This window comes from Montipora foliosa, chromosome 5 (genome assembly GCF_036669935.1).
Source record: "Montipora foliosa isolate CH-2021 chromosome 5, ASM3666993v2, whole genome shotgun sequence".
NCBI classification, from domain to species: domain Eukaryota; kingdom Metazoa; phylum Cnidaria; class Anthozoa; order Scleractinia; family Acroporidae; genus Montipora; species Montipora foliosa.
Genome location: NC_090873.1, coordinates 22,612,692 through 22,633,123, shown reverse-complemented (window position 1 = coordinate 22,633,123; position 20,432 = coordinate 22,612,692). Strand labels below are relative to the sequence as shown.

Below are 20,432 nucleotides of genomic sequence, written 5' to 3'. Positions count from 1 at the left end.
TACCTCATCAAAGAAGTGTTTTTGCGAATTGACCTTAAATTTTTGTTGGAGGGACATTCTTACTCCATTTGTGACAGGCAATTTGGCTGCATTCAAAAGTATTTTGACTGTCATGAAACAATTGAAACTCCTCAAGATTGGGAATTAATTTTGAGAGATAGCCATCTGAGTAACGTTAAAGGCTACAGGATAACGCCGGATTGCATCATGGACTATAAATCTTCTTTAAGGAGGAAGTACGTTTCCAGAAGTGAAGACGTGGAAAACGCTAAACTCGAGGTGAGAAAGATAGCCTTTTTGAATTTTGGGTACGGAGAAATGGAAGATGAAGAAGGAAACTTGCGTCTATGCAAGCACACTGAAACGACCTTCGTAAGATTCACGCTGAACACAAGGGAAAACCCAAGAATTGTCTCGTTCGTCAAGAAAAAGCAAGCTGGTGATTTAAATCCTGATCACTTAGTTCCATTAACACAAGAAAGAAAAGCTATTCCCTATGAAGTAACTCTTATATTAATCACGCATGAAGCTGTTGACACCCACACTTAAGTTCAAGGGTTCTACTAACGCTAAGACTTAACGAGGCTAATTGATCAAAACAAATGTCATTAATTTGGATGATAAATTCTGTGCCGTTAGCCTCAAATACAAAAAGGGACAAATATTGATTGTCATAGCATGGAATTCCTTGACAGCTCTTTCTTTCTCGTACGTATGGGGTGAGGAAATGACCTGTTGTGATTTCACGCAAAGGGCAACAGTAATACAAGTGACGCCTGTTGCAATCGAAACCTAGATAAAAAACGTGATTGCGAGATTTTCGGAAAATTCTGGTTAAGATACAAAATTACCTTGAATTGCCTGCATCATTTCAGTAACATCTAGATTTTGTTTGTTTGTTTGTTTGTTTTCTTTTACTACAAAATGTCCATTGCCTGCTCCAAATTTCCATAAAAAAAACCTGACTTACCCAGAGTAACCTCTGTGAACCCGACATTTGAGACAAAGAAGCCTTAGACATATTCTGTTACCAAAGGTTCTTACACTACAAATCGATTACTATAAGGTTTGACCAATCCCAAAAATAGTAATAATGCAACATATTGCGAGCTGGAGCCCTACCTTAACCCAGCTTGAATTTTTCAATGCCCTCATCCTTTTTTTCATTGGACTGGATCAAATGTTTTATATTTAAGTACTTTATCTATGCATGAACGGGTCATCTCAAGATAATTCTATTAACAGTTGTTTGTACTTGTTATACTTAGCAGTTGCACACACCAAAGGTTTCTTCGCAAGACTCACTTACCTCTTATATCAATGATGCATGAAGCTGTTGACACCTACACTTAAGTTGAAGTGTTCTAGAAACGCCAAGACTTAACGAGGCTAATTGATCAAAACAAATGTCATTAATTTGGATGATAAATTCTGTGCAATTAGACTCAAATACACAAAGGGACAAATATTGATTGTGATAGCATGGAACTCCTTGACAGCTCTTTCCTTCTCGTACGTAAGGGGTGAGGAAATGACCTGTTGTGATTTCACCCAAAGGGCAACAGTGATACAAGTGACGCCTGTTGGAATCTAAACGTAGGTAAAAACGTGATTTCGCCATTTTCGGAAAATTCTGGTTAATATACAAAATTACCTTGAATTGCCTGCATCATTTCAGTAACATCTAGATTTTGTTTGTTTGTTTGTTTTCTTTTACTACAAAATGTCCATTGCCTGCTCCAAATTTCCATAAAAAAAATCTGACTTACCCAGAGTAACCTCTGTGAACCCGACATTTGAGACAAAGAAGCCTTAGACACATTATGTTACCAAAGGTTCTTACACTACAAATGGATTACTATAAGGTTTGACCAATCCCAAAAATAGTAATAATGCAACATATTGCGAGCTGGAGCCCTACCTTTACCCAGCTTGAATTTTTCAATGCCCTCATCCTTTTTTTCATCGGACTGGATCAAATGTTTTATATTTAAGTATTTTATCTATGCATGAACGGGTCATCTCAAGATAATTCTATTAACAGTTGTTTGTACTTGTTATACTTAGGAGTTGCACACACCAAAGGTTTCTTCGCAAGACTCACATTATGCCAGAAAACTAAAAACCAACCTTTTCGGAATCTACTGTGCAAATGAAGACATTATACACTGTTTTTTTTACGATGAAACCATTGGGGGATGTGGTCCGAACGAGGTAGTATCCTTGCTGAGCTACCTATTAAAAATACTTCATGAAAAATATTGACCATTTCATCACCTTATCCTTTGGTCAGATAATTCTCCATCACAGTTTAAAGAGTGCTATCTATTCTTTTTTCTGGAATACCTTATAAAAGAAGAACTGTTTTTGCGAATTGACCTTAAATTTTTGTTGGAGGGACATTCTTACTCCATTTGTGACCGGCGATTTGGCTGCATTCAAAAGTATTTTGACTGTCATGAAACAATTGAAACTCCTCAAGATTGGGAATTAATTTTGAGAGATAGCCTTCTGAGTAACGTTAAAGGCTACTGGATAACACCGGATTGCATCATGGACTGTAAATCTTTTTTCAGGAGAAAGTACGTTTCCAGAAGTGAAGACGTGGAAAACGCTAAACTCGAGGTGAGAAAGATAGCCTTTTTTAATTTTGAATACGGAGAAATGGAAGATGAAGAAGGAAACTTGCGTCTATGCAAGCACACTGAAACGACCTTCGTAAGATTCACACTGAACACAAGGGAAAAACCAAGAATTGTCTCGTTCGTCAAGAAAAAGCAAGCTGGTGCTTTAAATCCTGATCACTTAGTTCCAGTAACACAAGAAAGACAAACTATTCGCGATGAAGTAACTCTTATATTAATGACGCATGAAGCTGTTGACACCTACACTTAAGTTCAAGTGTTCTAGTAACGCCAAGACTTAACAAGGCTAATTGATCAAAACAAATGTCATAAATTTGGATGATAAATTCTGTGCCATTAGACTCAAATACAAAAAGGGACAAATATTGATTGTGATAGCATGGAACTCCTTGACAGCTCTTTCCTTCTCGTACGTAAGGGGTGAGGAAATGACCTGTTGTGATTTCACACAAAGGGCAACAGTGATACAAGTGACACCTGTTACAATCTAAACGTAGGTAAAAACGTGATTTCGCGATTTTCGGAAAATTCTGGTTAATATACAAAATTACCTTGAATTACCTGCTTCATTTCAGTAACATCTAGATTTTGTTTGTTTGTTTGTTTGTTTTGTTTTACTACAAAATGTACATTGCCCGCTGCAAATTGCCATAAAAAAAGTTCACTTACCCACAATAACCTCTGTGAACCCGACATTTGACACAAACAAGCCTTAGACACATTATGTTACCAAAGGTTCTTACACTACAAATGGATTACCAAAAGGTTTGACCAATGCCAAAAATAGTAATAATGCAACATATTGCGAGCTGGAGCCCTACCTTGACCCAGCTTGAATTTTTCAATCCCCTTATCCTTTTTTTCATCCGACTGAATCATATGTTGCATATTTAAGTACTTTATCTCTGCATGAATGGGTCATCTCAAGATAATTCTATTAACAGTTCTTTGTACTTGTTATACTTAGGTGTTGCAGACACCAAAGGTTTCTTCGCAAGACTGACATTATGCCAGAAAACTAAAAACCAACCTTTTCGGAATCTACTGTGCAAATGAAGACATTATACACTGTTGTTTTTACCATGAAACCATTGGGGGATGTGGTCCGAACGAGGTAGTATCCTTGCTGAGCTACCTATTAAAAATACTTCATGAAAAATATGGACCATTTTATCACCTTAGAGCGCTATCTATTCTTTTTTCTGGAATACCTCATAAAAGAAGAACTGTTTTTGCGAATTGACCTTAAATTTTTGTTGGAGGGACATTCTTACTCCATTTGTGACCGGCGATTTGGCTGCATTCAAAAGTATTTTGACTGTCATGAAACAATTGAAACTCCTCAAGATTGGGAATTAATTTTGAGAGATAGCCATCTAAGTAACGTTAAAGGCTACTGGATAACGCCGGATTGCATCATGGACTATAAGTCTTTTTTAAGGAGGAAGTACGTTTCCAGAAGTGAAGATGTGGAAAACGCTAAACTCGAGGTGAGAAAGATAGCCTTTTTGAATTTTGGGTACGGAGAAATGGAAGATGAAGAAGGAAACTTGCGTCTATGCAAGCACACTGAAACGACCTTCGTAAGATTCACGCAAAACACAAGGGAAAACCCAAGAATTGTCTCGTTCGTCAAGAAAAAGCAAGCTGGTGATTTAAATCCTGATCACTTAGTTCCATTAACACAAGAAAGAAAAGCTATTCCCTATGAAGTAACTCTTATATTAATGACGCATGAAGCTGTTGACACCCACACTTAAGTTCAAGGGTTCTACTAACGCTAAGACTTAACGAGGCTAATTGATCAAAACAAATGTCATTAATTTGGATGATAAATTCTGTGCCGTTAGCCTCAAATACAAAAAGGGACAAATATTGATTGTCATAGCATGGAATTCCTTGACAGCTCTTTCTTTCTCGTACGTATGGGGTGAGGAAATGACCTGTTGTGATTTCACGCAAAGGGCAACAGTAATACAAGTGACGCCTGTTGCAATCGAAACCTAGATAAAAAACGTGATTGCGAGATTTTCGGAAAATTCTGGTTAAGATACAAAATTACCTTGAATTGCCTGCATCATTTCAGTAACATCTAGATTTTGTTTGTTTGTTTGTTTGTTTGTTTTCTTTTACTACAAAATGTCCATTGCCTGCTCCAAATTTCCATAAAAAAAAAACCTGACTTACCCAGAGTAACCTCTGTGAACCCGACATTTGAGACAAAGAAGCCTTAGACACATTCTGTTACCAAAGGTTCTTACACTACAAATCGATTACTATAAGGTTTGACCAATCCCAAAAATAGTAATAATGCAACATATTGCGAGCTGGAGCCCTACCTTTACCCAGCTTGAATTTTTCAATGCCCTCATCCTTTTTTTCATTGGACTGGATCAAATGTTTTATATTTAAGTACTTTATCTATGCATGAACGAATCATCTCAAGATAATTCTATTAACAGTTGTTTGTACTTGTTATACTTAGGAGTTGCACACACCAAAAGTTTCTTCGCAAGACTCACATTATGACAGAAAACTAAAAACCAACCTTTTCGGAATCTACTGTGCAAATGAAGACATTATACACTGTTTTTTTTACGATGAAACCATTGGGGGATGTGGTCCGAACGAGGTAGTATCCTTGCTGAGCTACCTATTAAAAATACTTCATGAAAAATATGGACCATTTCATCACCTTATCCTTTGGTCAGATAATTCTCCATCACAGTTTAAAGAGTGCTATCTATTCTTTTTTCTGGAATACCTTATAAAAGAAGAACTGTTTTTGCCAATTGACCTTAAATTTTTCTTGAAGGGACATTCTTACTCCATTTGTGACAGGCGATTTGGCTGCATTCAAAAGTATTTTGACTGTCATAAAACAATTGAAACTCCTCAAGATTGGGAATTAATTTTGAGAGATAGCCTTCTGAGTAACGTTAAAGGCTACTGGATAACGCCGGATTGCATCATGGACTATAAATCTTTTTTCAGGAGAAAGTACGTTTTCAGAAGTGAAGACGTGGAAAACGCTAAACTCGAGGTGAGAAAGATAGCCTTTTTGAATTTTGGGTACGGAGAAATGGAAGATGAAGAAGGAAACTTGCGTCTATGCAAGCACACTGAAACGACCTTCGTAAGATTCACGCTGAACACAAGGGAAAAACCAAGAATTGTCTCGTTCGTCAAGAAAAAGCAAGCTGGTGATTTAAATCCTGATCACTTAGTTCCAGTAACACAAGAAAGACAAGCTATTCGCGATAGAGTAACTCTTATATTAATGACGCATGAAGCTGTTGACACCTACACTTAAGTTCAAGTGTTCTAGTAACGCCAAGTTTTAACGAGGCTAATTGATCAAAACAAATGTCATTAATTTGGATGATAAATTCTGTGCCATTAGACTCAAATACAAAAAGGGACAAATATTGATTGTGATAGCATGGAACTCCTTGACAGCTCTTTCCTTCTCGTACGTATGGGGTGAGGAAATGACCTGTTGTGATTTCACGCAAAGGGCAACAGTGATACAAGTGACGCCTGTTGCAATCTAAACGTAGGTAAAAACGTGATTTCGCGATTTTCGGAAAATTCTGGTTAATATACAAAATTACCTTGAATTGCCTGCTTCATTTCAGTAACATCTAGATTTTGTTTGTTTGTTTGTTTGTTTTGTTTTACTACAAAATGTACATTGCCCGCTGCAAATTGCCATAAAAAAAGTTCACTTACCCACAATAACCTCTGTGAACCCGACATTTGAGACAAACAAGGCTTAAACACATGTTACCAAAGGTTCTTACACTACAAATGGATTACCATAAGGTTTGACCAATGCCAAAAATAGTAATAATGCAACATATTGCGAGCTGGAGCCCTACCTTGACCCAGCTTGAATTTTTCAATCCCCTTATCCTTTTTTTCATCCGACTGAATCATATGTTGCATATTTAAGTACTTTATCTCTGCATGAATGGGTCATCTCAAGATAATTCTATTAACAGTTCTTTGTACTTGTTATACTTAGGTGTTGCAGACACCAAAGGTTTCTTCGCAAGACTGACATTATGCCAGAAAACTAAAAACCAACCTTTTCGGAATCTACTGTGCAAATGAAGACATTATACACTGTTGTTTTTACCATGAAACCATTGGGGGATGTGGTCCGAACGAGGTAGTATCCTTGCTGAGCTACCTATTAAAAATACTTCATGACAAATATGGACCATTTTATCACCTTATCCTTTGGTCAGATAATTCTCCATCACAGTTTAAAGAGGGCTATCTATTCCTTTTTTCTGGAATACCTCATAAAAGAAGAAGTGTTTTTGCGAATTGACCTTAAATTTTTGTTGGAGGGACATTCTTACTCCATTTGTGACAGGCGATTTGGCTGCATTCAAAAGTATTTTGACTGTCATGAAACAATTGAAACTCCTCAAGATTGGGAATTAATTTTGAGAGATAGCCATCTAAGTAACGTTAAAGGCTACTGGATAATGAATAGTTATGTGTTGTAAGGACAAATGCATTTGGGAATCTGTCATAATGTAGAGTTTCCCCATGGGCATAACTGTTTATGATGAATGGGATTTAAGTAGAGGGGTTGTTTTGGGGACCTGTAATTCCAGGGGAAGGGTTCTTCAAATGAACTATCCTCCCACCTGCCCAGGGGAATTAATTTTTTTGTACAATCGGTTATTGCACAGCATGGTTCAATATTTTCTTACTCTAGCTAATGCAGGGTGAAAGCTACCATTTTAACACTGCTAAAAGTCATAATTACTGTATGAATGATTTCAGTGTCTGGTGTGCACACTCTCCTGCCATTCCCATGTCCCCCTATTGGGAATTGCTAAAAACAGTTTCTGAAGATTTTAAAGCAGAGGCCTTAAAGGGGCAGTGTCATGCTATTTGGAAACTCTATAAAAAGCTAGGTGTCTTCGTGTTAATTGAATTCCAAAACTAATGGCATAGCTTTGTTATTAAAGATTATTTGAAGTTAATGAAACTGTTTCCTGTCACCTGTCGCTACGAATGGCAAGGATGGAAATGGATTGATACTTGAATACAGTGGCCTTATTATTTTTAAAATTGGCCAAATTATTTTTTTCAAATTTCTATGGTACGTCTTCCAAAATCCTCAATAAATTTATTACAGCTAGCCCTCTCTGAAAATATTCATTAAATATCTCTGTCATAGCTTTACAGAACTATTTTGTTCTAAAACATAAATGTAATGATTTTAGCACAGAATTGCCTAAAACAGCAAAATCTTCATGACACTGCCCCTTATTGAGGTGCCCTTGTGTACATCATAACCAGTATTTTGTTATGCTATGTGTTCATGTTTGCTTACAATAGAATTATAGTTTCAGTAATATACTAAAACTGTTTAAAGTATTTACACTTTCCACCTTGGATAATGGAATTTCTGAGTTTAAACATGTCCGCCTTGCAGTCAATATAATATATTACAAATTTGCTTGAATCAATGATATGTATTTGTTGTAAACTGGCTGAAATTATTGATATCCAAACTGTGTACGAATTTATTTAATTGCCATATTAAAGCTATGAGACTGTTGTTAGTAGCAGGTAATCCTTATATTAAATTTTTGTGATAAAACTCTAACCCTTGGTAATTTAGATTTTTTGTGATGGAATTTACATAGTGTAGTACATATTTCTCGATAATCTACAAGTATGAACTCAGTAACAACTATGCTGGATGTGGCATTAGTCAAATTTCATAAGTAATCCATTGAGGTAGCATGTTACTCAAATTGAATCAGCATTGTCATTCACATGTTTTTATCCATAACCTCCCAGTGGAGGACCCCTGAAATTCAAGGGTGGGACCCTTACTGCAGATTAGCATTGTCATTGTGATACCCCATGAAAGATTACAATTCTGATGGAAACCTTTCACCAATGCGAAGAATAGAGCTCTTTAGCTTGGGTGGTTTGTTGTCCCATTTCAGACCATGTGATATTGCTCTTGAGATTTATTGCTTTCAAACTTTCAAATAGTCATGTGTATATGATTGAATAACTTTTAGATGGATAAAGGAACAACTCCCAGAGAATGTCACATGGTCTGAAATCGGTAAACAAACTGCTCAAGCTAAAGAGGTCCATTAAATCTTGTAAAAGGCTTGATTTTGTCTATGCCACTTTTTACGATGGCGACAAATCCAGCGGTGCAGCCTTGTGACATTCACCCCATCATACAGATCATTTTTGACCTCAGGAAAGCAAGTATACCTCCTACCAGCCTTGAAGTCGAAAACATTTGATTTTTTGTGAACCTGTTCTAACACAGTAACAAATGTCTGCTGCTTGATTTTGTTGGTGTGGTGGGTGTTGCGTGTTCCCTGTCCAAGGTCTTGCTTAGACTGTTGCAGCAGTCCTAGAAGTGGCCCTGTAGCTTTGGTTGAAGATTCAATTGAGCTGCTGTTTATGTTAGGTGCACCCATCTCACGGATACATTCCTTTGACACCATATTTACCTGTTCTACCAGAAGGTCCCTAGATATGCATTTACCTTGCCCTCCCTTTCGAGAGGCAAAACGGTTCCACTTCAGTCTATGTGCCTCTCTTGGAGTAAGCAAGCCAAGCTGAGATGCCTTGAGACGGAGAGCAGCTAATGCATATTTGCTGTGGTTGTTTACCCGGTAAAAAACAGTGAGAAAATTCCACACCCTCAAGAGCCGTTCACCATCACCTTCTTTTACAGAGTCATCTGCACTCCTAAGGAGAAGACCAATGCTGAGGTGGAGGCAACCATAATTGTACACATAGTCCTCTGTCCCCTTGTCGTCCACTTTACTTTCAGATGTTGCATCCTCATCCGCTACTGTGAGGCCATGCTCTTTTTTCTCATGCTTAACACGACATTTGCCATACTTGAAAACTCTTGTACAACCGTGGCCACGACAGGGCAAGTCAGGACGAGGGTTGTAAGCTGCGAGAAGATTAGGAAGGCGAGACACTCCAGGCATTACAAACTTCTCAAGCATGGAAATTACTTTCCTGTGAAGCCAATTTCTTTGAGCTTCTTTGCTGGAATTCTTAAGATTATCAGGCATCATGTTTTTCGTTGGAATGCTTTCCATACCTTCCATTCCAAAATGATTAAGGGTTGCAGCAATAATGAAGGCATCCAACTCTATTGCAAAGAACTCTTTTACTGAATCATAGTGGTCAAGGGGGTCTCTAAGAGCATTGGAATTCCCAGCCACGATTGCATTGCTCGCCATTGTTCCCCAATCCATAACTGAATTAGGCTTCCGCAGAATGTTGACAGCAAGCTGAAAACAAATGACATAGTTGGAGACCAAAATCAGCATTAGATCTTACAACCCACAAAACTCTCACCTATTAAACCCTCGCAAGAACCTTTAAATATAATTTTTGTGAAGTTTGGAGTGAATCATTTGTGTCAGACAGGGATATTACAGTAGATCTTCCTCCACTAGTCTTTGTCCAAAAGAAATATTATGCAAAATTTTCACTGATTCTTTTTTTGGTGAGTCCAAAATATTATTTGAATAAAGGGAAGAGTTTGATAACAGATTCCCCTCCCCGCCCCCCAACAGAAAAAATCCGCAACAAATGAACACACCTGGTAAGCAATGCGTATGCCATGCTAATCCTCATTCTTACACCAAACGCCATCTAGTTTCTCATCCACACTCCTGCCATCTGCACGTGCCTTCTGAATATTTCTTGACCTCTCTTCTGTGAGTTGATCTCCACCAAAGCAAACAAAGTCGGCAGGCGTCTTGGTACCATTAACTTGTGACATTGGCACATAGTTGCTATGGAGGTGTTCTAATATGTCTACCATGTCCTCATTGAGGCTTTCATTTTTTGGAAGACAACCAAGAGGTATCTGTAAAAAATAAGTACCGTTGAATGACCCAAAAAACTGCACTGTGATCATTGTGGTAAAATGTGTCGTGTCCAAAAATTTCAAATCATACTCCACCCAAAGGGGGTAAATTGTTTTGTGCCCCTCCCCTGGTAAATTTCAGTTTAGCTTTGAACTTTTCTTCTACAAGCTTGGCTATAACATATACCCCCCCCCCCACCCCCCAGGAATTTCCAGATACTCTTGGTGGGGGAAGTCTGGAAACTGCATAGAACCACACAGTACTAGTCTTGTTAACATGACAGCAGAAAATCTTGCTACATAACCTGGACTCATAATAACATTTAAGGTCTAATGAAATTTGCAGTGGCAAGATTTCTGAGTTTCAAATACCAAACACTTTCTGTGTTTAGTTCCATGGAATCTGGGAGTCCCTAAATTTGTATGATCGTCTTATACATAGCTTTCCTGCTAGCAGTGGCATAACAAAAAGAAAAACTAATTTAGGGGATCACAGATTCCTCAAATAACAACCACAGATAGCAATTTATACTTGCGAATCTCAACCCAATTTACATATAAAAGTTATTATGGGCAACCCTTTAATAGTATATTATGTCCATTTACAAGATACCTGATTGGAAGGTAATCTCATTGCTTCGCTGTACTCATGTGGTATGTGGTACACAACAACAGACTTTAAGAAACGAAAGGCTGAAAGTTGTTTAACCATTACACGAGTCCATAATGGAATTAGATCCTTCTTAAGCTTTTCTACATCATCCAAGGAGGGCAGAAACTCATGAACTTGGACCACATCAAGAGTCCTCTCAGTCACATCAGGTAAATTTTCTCCAGTAACAACATCCTCCATGGCAACAAGGTTAAATGTATGAAGGGACTTGTTCTTGTTAGAATTATCCATATGCCTGACATTAATATGAAGGTCCAGGTTATCTCCAATGATCTGGAATCCTTTAGGGGCTGAGTGTTTTGCAACCTCAATAGACTTATTAATGGCATCCAAAGCATCATCACCTTGTTCTGTTGATTTTGCAACAAAAGCACATGTATCCTTGATCATCTTGGAGCTTATCTGCTTCTCCAAAAGCTTACTTCCAATACTGTGCACAACATCGGTTGGGTTGTAAAGACATGCCAGGTTTATTGAGGAAGCATCTATTGTATCTGCACCTCCACAGACACCACTTGCATCTATCATCCTACAGTCACTCGGTTCATTTGTCATTAGGTAGGAACATACCTGCCCAATTTTGGGTAGTTCTGGCAGATATTCTAGGCTCTGTAGACATTGTTTTATAATCTCGAGACACTGCACAGTGTCCTTATGTTGCTCGATGGTGCCCTTCCATTGCAAGAGAGTCTTATCGTGGTCCTTTCCCATTTCCTTTGCCTTTGCTGTTAGCTGTGTGGGATGGACTGTAATGCCATGGGCTGTCATAAGTTCCAAACCCTTAAAAAATACAGTTAACAGAGAACTGGAATTTTATTACTAAGTAATGCATCAAATTACAGCTGTAATACAGATATGAAGCCCTAACCGATCGATCACAAAAATCATTAAAAGATTTCACTTTCAACTTCTCCATTGCAGAATAAGGGACAGAATCAGTCATATTCTCCTACTGTGTAAAGAGAAATCACTTGCTACTCACTACCAACAGTCTATGAGAAATCATAATGTATTTACCTTCTTTAAAAACCTGAGTTACTCTATTTTACCATTAAAATATTATTTTAATATTGTTATTGTTATTATTACTATTATTATTATTATTACAATGATTATTATTATTATTATTATTATTATTATTATTATTAATATTACTCATTACATAAGTCTTGTGAAGTCTTTAATAAAGATTAGTATTTTCATTAAAAAACTTTAAAAAAAATTATTATTAATATTAATATTACTAATAATATAATTATTATTATTATTATTATTATTATTATTATTATTATTATTATTATTATTATTATTATTATTATTATTGTTATTACTCTTGAATACATGTTGGTGGTACAGGTATTTAAATGATGGAATTTCCAAAATAGGAATTAAATGTATCTTTTCTAAGTATAGGTTCATTGAGCCATCTCTAGGAGGAGTGAGCATAGCAATCCAACCAACAGAGAACTTGTTTAAGTGATCAGCACATACCATTAAAATTCCCTAAGAATATAGGGTGGGAATTCAGTGACAGGTAAAACCAGGATAATTATAAGCTCAATACTTACCATTTGCCCTGCCCCAGAAAAGCGTAGTATCAAACCAATGCGGTATGCCAGGGCTGACATCTGTGGACATCGGTTTTGAAGCATGATTGCAGCAATGGTAGCAATGACAGTATTAACTTGCTTCCCATTCTCCTGCTTGCGTTTTTTTGACTTCGAGACACAAAGGCTGTTGAGCAACTCAGTTGTTAAAGGAGCTTTTGCCTTCAACTCCTCACCAAAATCAGCCATCTTGAAGGATGGTAACAAGTCATGACGGCTTTGCCTAAGAACACTAGGTTCCTTTATTGATGTAAGGCCCATAAGTTCCTCCTCCATTTTCTTGAACAACAACTTCTTGGCTTCAATGATGCCTGTTGATGTCTTCAGTAAGGCTGCCAAGGCCAATTTGGGAAGTCCTAGTGCAATGTACTTGACTATAGTGGCAGTTTTCTGGTCAGACTTAGACAGTTTAACTTTTCTCGGGCCAGAAGGATAATTGATGTTTATCTATTGAAAGCATGCAAGAAAACAAAAGAATATTTCTTGATATAATTCTTTTCAAGCAAAGGCTTTTTTTATTATCAGAAATTATAAAAAGATTTTACACCACAACCATATAACGAATGAAAGAAAATTAGGCTAGGAGGGAATAACACAACCTCGTTCCCAGGGTATTATTTCTAGCAATATGAAAGCACACAGGTAATGTATTTTTCTTCCTTCGTTAAGCGCAGAGAATGAAAGGCCAAAAAAAAGTGTTTCAGCACCAATTTTCCGTGTTTGGCCAGCGAAAACCAGGAAAAGAGACTCTGCTAGCAGGGAGCCATCAATTTTAAGTCATCTATTCTTTCAATTCTTCGAGTAAAATATTAATTTTGTAAACGTGCAGAAAGTTATTAAAACCGACTATTGACAAGTGACAGAAATGTATTTCTCACCTCCACTTCGGTTTCATCATCTTCGGCATTTCCTGTTAATTCAGCATTAACAGAAACTTCTTCGCTACGGTCCTGGTCATGAGCTGAGCTGGAGGCAAAGTCGAAGTGAAAGTCATCATCAAACAAAAGCGAGAGGAATGATTGCGGTAAATCGACCGAATCGACGCACTGGTTTGCAACATCCGGTTCTCGCGGCTGTTCGATTACAATCTGAACATCTCCTTCGAACTGGTTTGCAGAAATTCGCTCATGCCTTTGTTCGACTTCAGTCAGAGAATTCCCATGGCACTGGTTCGCAGCAATTTGCTCTGGCGGTGGTTGTTCCACTTCGGGAGGAAAATCTCCTTCGCACTGTGCCACAGTATCTGGTTCATAGGTAAGCTTATTAGCGTAAGAATGATCGTGAGAAACAAATTCTGCTCTCAAATCTTCGAAACTGGTGCTCAATGGAAAAACACCGAGCTCTTCCACTCCATCCGTCTCTTTGTTGATGGCCTTCCTTGCTTTAGCTTGTTTGTTTACAGCCAAAGGACTTTCCTTGCACATCCGTTTGTACCGCGGCGGAGTGAGTTTGGTGGGTTCTCTAGCGCATTGCCTCTCGTTTGTAGAATTATTTTTCCGATACTTTTCGATGAGAAATGCTTTGTCTTGTTCGAGAATTAATGTTCTCTTTACGACTGAGTCCACCTTTCGTTTACAGCATTTGCAAATCTGTCGGGATGACAGGGAAAAATCGGGCGATTCTCCGAGAAGGAATGTCAAATTTTCTTTAAGTCCTGCAGTTGTGGTTGTGTTAAAAAAGCTTCCCTGACCAGATAACTTGAAGTTAATACCACAGATCAGACAACAATTATCTCTAGACGATTTTTGTACTTTTTTAACCGGCGTTTTTGGCGATCTAGTCGATGATATTTTTCTCTGTTTACTACACGGAGAGTTAATCGGGGTGTGAGACATGACGCGCCATATGCATCTGCGGGGTTTTCGCGCCAGTTTCAGTGAAAGGTCATATTTCGTGACGTCTTACCAACATCACGTGATAGCTCGGTCGCTAAGCCGCGGAGCATGCTCAATATAGTCCATTTAGACCCATGGCAGAGGTCTCTTTTCTCCCGTCAGCGAACACCAGGAAAAGAGCCTCTGCTAGCAGGGAAACAATCAGGGACTCTTTTTCAAAAAGCCAAGAGGAAAAATGGATTTTCTATGCTCCATTTAAATATGCGTAGTTTACCTAAAAACCTATCATTACTGGAGGACTTTATTACCACGATTGAAGAAGCCCCTGAAACAATTGCTATCTCTGAAACGAAGTTAAAAGAAAACAACATACACAACATTAGCATTCCGGGTTATTCAGTTATAAATACTAACTCCAGAACTGCAGCTGGAGGTGTTGCCATTTATATTGCTAATGAATTAGATTTTTTTCGAAGGCGTGATATAGAACTATCGGGAGACAACATTGAGTCGTGCTGGGTTGAAATTAGGCATGAAAAACTTAAGAACGTCGTGATCGGATGCATTTATCGGCACCCATTAAATGATCGTCAACATTTCCTTGAATCCCTAAGGGAACAATTAGAAAACTTAAACAATAAAGGTAAAGAGGTCTTCATTTTAGGTGACATTAATATAGACTTTTTAAAATACAACGATGACAACCAAACCTCTGAATACTTAGATATGTTACTCAATCAGGGATTTATGCCACTTATTACCAAAGCCACACGCCTCACAGATCATACCTCAAACTTAATCGATCATATATATATACAAACGTTTTACACAAAGTTATAAAAGCGGGCATCTGCTTAGCAGATGTTTCTGACCATCTACCTATTTTTTGTACTGTCGCAAACAAGCCATCTATTCTAAACGATGCAAAATACTTTCGTGATTTCTCTCATTTTGATAGTGACTCATTCTTAAGCGATGTAGAGGCTATTGACTTCTGTGGCTTAGTTAATGATGATGTAAATCAAAGTATCAACGACCTTGTTGACATACTACAAAGGATTTCTGATAAACATGCACCTAAGCGTAGATTAAATAATAAAAAGAAACGACGCCTAAATAAGCCATGGATTTCTAATGCTATATGCACTTCAATCAAACGGAAACAGAGACTCTTTAAATCTCATTTCTTAAGTAATGATCCGAACAAAGTAAAGATATTTAAAACTTATAACAATAAATTAAATCGAATTAAGGAAGCAGCAAAAAAAAATTATTTTAGGGCCCAATTTAGTCTTAATAGTGAGAACTTAAAAACTACTTGGAAGTTAATTGGTATACTCATCAACAGGAAAAAGAGTAGTACCTCGCCACCCATCACCAAATTGTTGTGCAATGGCACGTACTATACAGACAGACAAAACATCGCCAATCAGTTAAATACTTATTTCGTAAACGTTGGTAATAATCTTTCTCAAAACCTCCCGACTAGTGCCAAAAATCCCACTAATTACATTAAACAGTCCTATTTAAATAGTTTTGTATTTCGTGGGATCCTTATACATGAAGTGCAGGACATAATAATGGGACTAGACCTCAACAAGTCTTCCATAGGAGTTCCCTCAAGATGTGTTAAGCTATCATGTCCTTTCATTAGTGAAGCACTTACAAAAATCTTTAACCATTCGTGAGAACAAGGCATCGTCCCTGATCTACTTAAAATATCAAAAATAACTCCTGTCGATAAGGGGGGCGATGCAGCTGACCCTACGAATTATCGGCCAATTGCAACTCTATCAGTTCTTTCTCAAGTATTTGAAAAATTGATATTTAAACAGCTTAATTGCTATATCGAAAAGCAAAACATTTTATTTCAATATCAGTTTGGATTTCGTAAAGGTCATTCGACAGCTCAAGCCATAGCTGAACTTACTGACACTCTAAGGAAGGCAATTGATAACAACCTATACACCTGTGGTATTTTTTTGGATTTCTCTAAGGCATTTGACACTGTAAATCATGAAATATTACTCAAGAAGTTAGCATCATATGGCGTTAGAGGCCTTCCCTTGAGATGGTTCAATAGCTACCTAAGAAACAGGAAGCAGTACACTGCACTTGGAGATATAAAATCGCCCATGCAAACTATGACCTGTGGAATTCCACAGGGCAGTACACTAGGACCACTGCTGTTTCTTATTTACATCAATGACTTGCCGAACTGCTCTGATAAATTAAGCTTTAAAATTTTTGCCGACGATACCAACGTATTCGCCTCGGCAAGCAACCTAAAAACTCTTGAAGCTCTAATGAATTCTAAACTTGAAAAGGTGAAAGAATGGTGCGATGTAAATAAATTGTCGATAAATATGTCAAAAACTAACTTCATGATAATTAAGTCTACCAGGAAGAAAGATATGCCTGTGCGTATTCAAATTAGAAATAGCGATGGAACGAGCCATCCTTTAATCCGTAAAAATCATATTAAGTATCTAGGGGTAATGTAATGACTGTGTCTCGTGGAGGTATCATATTTCGTACATCTGCTCTAAAATCTCGAGGAATATCGGCATTATATCAAAGCTAAGACATTACTTATCTATAAAGCAACTTACGCAAATTTATTATAACCTCATTTATCCTTATATAGCATACGCAATTTTGGCATGGGGCAGCACCTATATCTCCTCCTTGCAGAAAGTTCAGGTTAAGCAAAATCATGTTGCTCGATTAATATTCTTCGCAAATATACGTGGTAAAGATACTGAGAGTGCTCTCCCATTGCTGAACTTGCTAGACATACTCACCGTATAGGTCTACTACCTGATGTATTTCGCAACACTTTCCAGTATGCTAACGAAGTGCATAGCTACAATACTAGATATGCAGCCCAAAAAAATTTATATAAGCCACGTATAAGGACGAACACTGGCAAACAAATGATTTCATTTAAAGCTACTGATCTCTGGAAGTCCATCCCACAAAACCTTAAAGATCTGAACGTGTACACTTTTTCTAAAAATATCAAAAATTTCTTACTCCCAGAGCAATACTCAAAGAAACCTGTCTCTTGAATTTAAGTATTATCTCTTGACTTGTCCTCTGTACCTCTACTATTCTTACTTTACTTCAATTATTATTTTTAATGTGTTTTTTTGTCTCCGACCTCTTTCTATTTCCTCGCCTGTATCAAGTGTAACATCAATAGGTAACATGGGGGCCAACTTGGAAACCGAATGGTTTATTTGGCCACCATGCTCAAGCTCTTTTACTTAATACAATAGAAACATCGTCAGCAACTACAAATGTATGTAATTACACTAAGTAACTACATCAAGAGGAAATAAACTGAATTGAATTGAATTGAATTGAATTGAAAAAAAAACTTGTTTTTTCAGACCCTATAGGTCATCATTTACTTTCCTCACCCTCCCATAGAGAGATCTAGTGAATTGTTTTGGCTACGGACTAATACCTCGTACTTGTTAGACTTGCATGCGGCAAGCCATGACACAGCCCCCCCTAGGAATTTGGATTTTGCAGCGAAGTTTGACCTTGTTTTCAAAACTCCAACATTGCAAAAGAGCAGTCCCCTTTGGGGTAGCTTTAAGAATCAAATGCAATTGTTCTACTAACGACTCTCTACAAAATAGGTGTAAGGAATATAAAGAATATTTGAAATCTCAAAATTATCCGGCAGAGCTTGTTGATAAACAGTTCGACAAAGCTCTCAGTATATCAAGATCCGAACTTTTGAGCAAAGAGGTCAAACCAGATAAGAAAGTTTTTCCACTGGCGCTTGACTACAATCCAATTTTGCCAGATATCCAAAAAGTTATCAAAAATCACTTTCATCTATTGCAATCTTCACCAGAAGTCAAAGAAATTTTTCCATCCAAGTCAATTTTTCCTGCTTATCGTAGAACAAAAAATCTTAAAGAGTTGTTAGCGCCATCCAAACTTCAGGTAACCTCTTGTAGAAATCAAAGAGAAGAAAATGGGGGTTGTTCAAAATGCAATAAGAAATGCGATCTCTGTAAAAATCATTTAATTCAAGCTTCAAAATTTCAAAGTTCAGCTACTGGTCGTCATTATTCCATTCAACAAAAACTTTCTTGTTCATCACAAAATGTTATTTATTTGGCCACTTGTGCCAAATGCAACCTGCAATATGTAGGATCCACCTCGACTGAATTTAAAGTAAGATTTCATAACCACAAGTCGAACATGCTGAAGAACAACAGAACTTGCGCAATTATTTACCCTTAATCCTCGTGGTCTTAATAAAAGGCGGGAATTTAGATCGAAACACCACAATAATTACTACAATTGAGTAGTTGTGAGTTGACATTTTCCCAATATGATGCATTTTTATCGATATGTCACCTATAGTTCTTTATTTGTTTTTGATTGTTAAATCCATGTCACCTTGTAGCTTTGACCTTTGCTTTGTTACGTTTCCTTAATTTCAATATTTCTGCTCTGTATATATAAGCTGCTGTTTTTGTGATTTGCACTCATTGTAAATAGTTTTTTAGTATTTAACTTTTAACCTGAAGAGGGCCGAACGGCCGAAACGTCGTATTAAACCCCATCCAGAACAGTCAAGAGTTTGTCTCTTTGTCACTTTTTCTTCCGTACACTTAACCACAAATTCGCGTCAAGACATTGTATCCTGTGGATCCTCTTACTGGGAGTTCATTGTTAGGTCAACCAACCGTAAACTGTTTATATATATATAGATAGATATATATTATATATATATATAAGTTACGAGGGTCTCTCGAGCCAACAGCGCATCCCTGCCCCCCAGGAGGATCACAAATGGATTCACAGTCCAAGCCTTGGCGAAATGTAGTTTATTAATGAAGTTTGAAAGGACCAAGGATGGGCAACCCCTTGATGACATTTTTCATTGGGAGAAAAACTTTTTAAGCCCTGAGCGGGATTTGAACCCACGTCCCCCTGATTACCTGATTACCTGATTACTGACAACCCCGGACAACCCAAACAACCCAAATGTCTTCCAGGGGTTGTTTGCCCTTGGTCCTTTCAAACTTCATTAATTAACTACATTTCGCCAAGGCTTGGACTGTGAATTTATTTGTGATCGTCCTGGGGGGCAGGGATGCGCTGTTGGCTCGAGAGACACTCGTAACTTGTATACAAATTGTCCTCTTCTCTCTCGTCTGCCTGTGAATCATCGTTCTGATTGATCCAGCGTCATCTAGTAGGGGAAAAACATGGGCACGGGATGACCACGTAATTCCCATTCGCTATCCAGATTGGCCATGTAGCCAGCATGGTTGCTCTGATAGTGTAGTGGTGATCACACCCAACCGGTAATCAGGAGGACGTGGGTTCAAATCCCGCTCAGGGCATAAAAAAGTTTTTCTCCCAATGAAAAATGTCATCCAGGGGTTGTCCGTCCTTGGTCCTTTCAAACTTCACATATATTATATATATATATATTATATATTTATACATATATATACATCTTTATTTATTTATTTATTAAATTCTCAACCTCGGATAATGCAATTCTCGTGCTCTGATTGGTTCACTCAATCTCGGTTATCAGCTCATATACCTTAGTTTGACCTTATATGGTAAATGATAAATGATTGATCTAAGTGTTGCCAAGCTAAAAGTTTTTTCGCCGGAAAGCGAAATTTCTCTCTGAAGAAAGCAAAAAAAAAGTTTTTCTGGACAGCTGGGTTAAATTCCGACGTTTAGAAGTACGCGAAAAGGTAATAAATATTTTTGTGACGAGCCTGC

At 37.5% G+C, this 20,432-nt stretch overlaps 1 non-coding gene and 1 pseudogene across 1 annotated transcript; one reads left to right on the top strand and one right to left on the bottom strand.

Annotated features, from left to right (window-relative positions):
* Positions 1 to 7,657: 7,657 nt before the first annotated feature.
* On the bottom strand, positions 7,658 to 12,968 carry LOC138003049 (uncharacterized; annotated as a pseudogene).
* A 6,994-nt stretch (positions 12,969 to 19,962) lies between these two features.
* On the top strand, positions 19,963 to 20,035 carry Trnat-ggu (transfer RNA threonine (anticodon GGU)). Its single transcript has one exon. It is a non-coding gene; the product is annotated as a tRNA-Thr (tRNA).
* The last annotated feature ends 397 nt before the right edge of the window (positions 20,036 to 20,432 follow it).